The sequence below is a fragment of the Chlorocebus sabaeus genome, unplaced genomic scaffold, assembly GCF_047675955.1.
Source record: "Chlorocebus sabaeus isolate Y175 unplaced genomic scaffold, mChlSab1.0.hap1 unalloc_scaffold_1542, whole genome shotgun sequence".
NCBI classification, from domain to species: Eukaryota; Metazoa; Chordata; class Mammalia; order Primates; family Cercopithecidae; genus Chlorocebus; species Chlorocebus sabaeus.
Window position 1 is genome coordinate 1 of NW_027327349.1, and position 5,000 is coordinate 5,000.

Below are 5,000 nucleotides of genomic sequence, written 5' to 3' on the forward strand. Positions count from 1 at the left end.
CCTCTCCCACTCCCCCCCTCTCTTTCTTTGTTGCTTTCTCGCTTTTTCTTTCTGTCTCTTTCTATCTTTCTGTCACGCTTTCTTGCTGTCTTGTTTTCTTGCTTTCTTGCTTTGCCTTTCTTCCTGTCTGTCTTTCCTCTGTCTTCTTTTTTTCTTTCTTCTCTCGTCTTTCTTTCTGGCTGTTTTTCTCCCTCTCTCTCTCTTTCTTCTTTCTTTCTTTCTCTCTTTCTTTCCTTCTTTCTCTCTTTCTCTTTTTCTCTTTCTTTCTCTCTCTCTTTCTTTGTCTGCCTGCCTTCCTGCCTTCCTTCCTTCCTTCCTTCCTTCCTTCCTTCCTTCCTTCCTTTCTTTCTTTCTTCCTTTCTTCCTTTCTTTCCTTCATTTTCTCTCTCTCTCTCTCTCCCAGCCTCTGAAAGTGCTGGGATCACAGGCGTCAGCCACCGTGCCTGGCCTGTTTGCTCATGTTATTTTATTTTTTATGTATTTATTTTCATCTATTCATTCATGTGTATAAGTACAAATATTTTCTTTCTTTCTTTCTTTTTTTATGTATGTATGTATGTATGTATGTATTTATTTATTTATTCTCTTTTTTTTTTTTTTTTTTTTTTGAGACGGAGTCTCGCTCTGTCGCTCAGGCTGAAGTGCAGTGGCCGGATCTCAACTCACTGCAAGCTCCGCCTCCCGGCTTCACGCCATTCTCCTGCCTCAGCCTCCCAAGTAGCTGGGACTACAGGCACCCGCCACCTCGCCCGGCTAGTTTGTTTTTTGTATTTTTCAGTAGAGACGGGGTTTCACCATGTTAGCCGGGATGGTCTCGATCAAGACAAATATTTTCATCTGTTTTGATGTATTTTTATATCTCATATTTAGCTAAAAATGCAAATATTTATGCTGTTATTTGTCTTTTCTTTCTTTCTCTCCTTTGTGTTTTTCTTCCCTTCTTTCTTTCTCTGTCTCCTTCTCTATGTTTTCCTCCCTCCCTCCCTCCCTGCCTCCCTCCCTTTCTCTCTTGTTCGTTTCTCTTCCGTGCTTTCTTTATTTCTTTTATTCCGTTTCTGTCCTTCTTTTCTGTTTCCTCTGTTTCTTTTTCCCTTCTTTCCTCATTCTTTCTCTCTGTTTCAGGTTTCTTTCCTTTCCATCTCTCCTGTAAAAATGTAACCTTTGAAAAGTGACGTTTCATCATCTTCATTTTCCACGTTGTCTCCCTTTTCTCTCCCTTTTCCTTCCTCCCTCTCTCCCTGCTCCCTTCCCTCCCTCCCTTCCTTTCACCATCTGTCTCTTCTCTCCATTCCCTCCCTCCCTCCCTGCCTCCCTCCCTCCCTCCCTCCCTCCGTCTCTGTCTGGATTCAGGAAGAGCCTACGCAATCTGTGTCTCCCTGTGTCCTCAACGGCCCGCGACCGAGTCCTTGCTTGCTGTTTCTCCCTCCGAGATGCCTCTCCGAACATCCACACGCCGTGGGTTGTCTTCTGACTCTGTCGCGGTCGATGCAGAGACAGGCTTTGGGGACCGTTTCTGTGGGGTTGGGGTAGAGGGGCTGCGTTTTCGGCCTCGGGATAGCGTTTCTCGACTCACGGTTTCGGTTTCGCGGTCGGCGGGCCGGCCTGCCATCCGGATCTGTCTTGGTGACGTTCGCGACGGTTGTCGGACTCCATCTGGCGGCCGCTTTTATATCGTTCCCTTGGCTTCCGGAGCTGCGGTGGCAGCTGCCGAGGGAGGGGACCGTCCCCGCTGTGAGCTAGGCAGAGCTCCGGAAACACCGCGGTCGTCAGCCGGGCTGTCCCGGTCGCGCCAGAGCTCTGGCGCGTCGCTTGTGAGTCAGAGCTCGGGCGTGCAGGCTTATGTGGGGAGAGGTTGTCGCTGCGCTTTCGGGCCTGAGCCGGGTGTGGGGGCTGCCGGGGTTGGTCGACCAGCACGCCGCAGCTCAGCTCCCGAGGCCTGACCCGCGACCCGCGGGGACCCACCGGGCTTGGGGCGGGAGGCTGGGGACACCCTTCCCGGCCCGGTCGCGGGCCCGCGCGCATCCTGGCCGTCTGAGGCAGCGGCCGAATTTTTTTCCCCAAGTCCCCGTGGGGAGCCGGGGACCGTCCTGCCTCGTCCCCCGGGTGCCGGGGAGCGGTCCCCGGGCCCGGCCGCCGCCCCTCTGCCGTGACCTTTTGTTTTCAAGTCCCCGTGGGGAGTCGGAGAGCGCTCCCTGAGCGCGCGTGCGGCCCGAGGGGTCACACTTGGCCGGCCTTCGGTCCCTCGTGTGTCCCGGTCGTACGAGAGGACGGCCGAAAACGCTTCCGAGTCTCGCTCTGGAGACACGGGCCGGCCCCTGCGTGGCACGGGTGGCCGGGAGGACGTCCCTGGCCCGGCGCTGCTCCGGCGTGTGTCCTGGGGTCGACCAGAGGGCCCTGGGTGCTCCGTGTCTGGCTGCGATGGTGGCGATTTTGGGGACAGATGTCCGTGTCGCGGGTTCCCTGGGCCGGCGGCGTGGTCGGTGGCTCGACCTCCTGTCCCCTGGGGAGGTATATCTTTCACTCCGAGCCGGCATTTTGGGCCACCGGGTTATTGCTGACACGCTGTCCTCTGGCGACTTGTCGCTGGAGAGGTCGGGCCTCTGGATGCGTGGTGGGCCTCTGGGCCTCCCGGTGACCCGGCTAGCCGGCCCTGCTCGTGCTGGAGCCGCCTGCTGGGGCCCGTGTGTGCCTGGTCTCTCGTGCGTCTGAGCGTCCCGACTCCCGGTGCCGCCTTGGGTCCGGGTCTCTGACCCACCCGGGGGCGGCGGGGAAGGCGGCGCGGGCTTACCCTGCCGCTGCGCGCTCCCTGCTGTGGGCACCTGGGGCGGCCGTGACAACCCCACTCCCGCTGGCTCCGTGCCGTGCGTGTCAGGCGTTCCTCGTCTCTGCCGGGTTGTCTGCCGCCCCTTTCCCGGAGCTGGGGGTGGTCAGGTTGATCTGCTCGCTGGCCTCCGGGGAGGCTGTGGCTGACTGACTGACTGACCGACCGACCCCGCTCCGGGGTTGCTTTCCCTGATTGATGTGGTGATGTCGTGCTCTCCCGGGCCGGGACCGAGCCGCGGCGGGCGAGGGGCGGCCATTCATGGTGAATGGGACCCGTTCTTCTCGTCCCGCCCGCGGGGGCCCCCTGTCTCTCGTCCCCGCCTGTGAGCGGTGCGTTGGGAGGCGCTGGGGTGCGGAGCCCGGCCTGACCTTGCTGTCCCGCCCCCGCCGTCTGCCTCGTGGCGTTCGGCGGGGGTCGGCGGGGTCCTCTGACGCAGCAGGCACCCCTCGCTTTCGCCTCTTGTGGTTGTCGCCTTGCGGGGCCGCCCCCCTCCGCGGCGGTGGGGGTGCTGTCCCGCCGGCCCGTCGTGCTGCCCTCTCGGGCGTTGCACGAGCGCTGGCTCTGCCTGGGTCTTTGCGGTGCTCCTGGAGCGCTCCGGGTTGTCCCTCAGGTGCCCGAGGCCGAGCGGTGGTGTGTCGCTCCCACCCCCAGCGCCCCCTCCTCCGGTCGCCGCCACGGTGCCGGCGCGTTGGGTCCTGAGGGAGTTCGTTGGGTGTGGGCCGAGGCGGTCGAGTGAGACGCGCCCCTCCCCACGCGGGGAAGGGCGCCGCCTGGTCCGGCGAGCGCACGTCCCGTGCCTCCCCTCTGGCGGGTGAGCGCGGGCCGTGTGAGCGGTCGCGGTGGGCTCGGGCCGGCCACGCGTGCGCCGGCCGGCCGCCGAGGGGCTGCCGTTCTGCCTCCGACGGGTCGTGTGTGGGTTCACTGGAGGTGCTTTACCTCGCAGAAAGGAGGTGGGTGGACGGCGGGGGGGCCTTTGGGGGCTGTGCGCACGCGCGCCAGCCGGGCCCCTGCCCTGACCGCGAACGCTCGAGGTTGCCGCAGGTTTCTTCTCCTCGCGCCACACGCCCCCTCCCTTCCCCAGGTGTCCCCGAGCGCCTCTGTGGGCCCGACGAGGGGCGACTGGCGGGTGGGGAGTGTGACCCACCCTCGGTGAGAAAGCCTTCTCTAGCGATCCGAGAGGCGTGCCTTGGGGTACCGGATCCCCCGGCCTGCCGCCTCTCTCTGCGTTGTGGTAGCGCTGCCGTAGCGACTCGCTTGCAGAGAGCCCTCCCCCGCTGCTCCCCCCTCGACGGGATGAGGCTGGGGAAACGGTGAGGGTTCCGCCGGACCCCGCGGTGGGGGCCGAGCGTGCGGCTCGTCGTCTACTGTGGCCCGCGCCTCCCCCTTCCGTGTTGGGGGAGGATCCCGCTGGGCCGGGCCCGACGTCCTAGCGGATTGGGAAGGCTGCCGCGAGCGGCGGGTGCGCGTGGCACTCCGTCCGGCGCGGGACGCCGCTGTGAGCCGGCTCTCCGCCCGCTCCTGTGCCGAGCCGCGACCGGTGTCGGTGACCGCGTTCGCGTGGCGCGGGGTTGGGCCGCCTGGCTCTTGGGGAGCGAGCCGTCCCCACGGGGGGTGCGCCGGTCTCCCGGAGCGGGACCGGGTCCGGGACGGACGAGAAACGAGCGATATGCGGCCCCTGGTGTTGGGCTTGTGGCTGAGGTTGCTTCGGGGCCCCCGGTGGCAGGACCCGGGGCTCGTGAGGGGGGTTGCTCGGTGGGTTGCCCAAGGGCCGTTCGGCGTCCCAGGCGGGGCGCCGCGGGACCGCCCTCGTGTCTGTGGCGGTGGGATCCCGTGGCCGTGTTTTCCTGGTGGCCCGGCTGTGCCTGAGGTTTTCTGCCCGAGTAGCCCTCCGCGGGTTCCCCGTGCCCTCGTCCCCGTGGCCCCCTGGCTCCTTGCCTGCCTTGTGCCCCTTTTCCCCGCCCGCCGCCTGCCGATCCTCTCTTCCCCGAGCGGCTCACCGGCTTCTGCGCTGTTGGCCGCCCCGTCTGGGCCCGAACCCGGCTCCGCCTTCTGGGGGCGTCGCCGCCGGCCACGCTGGTTGGCCCGGTGTCTGCGTCCCCATGGCGCGCGCCTTCGGGACCGGGTCGGTGGCGCCCCGCGTGGGGCCCGGTGGGCGCCCGGAGGGTTTGGGTCGGCC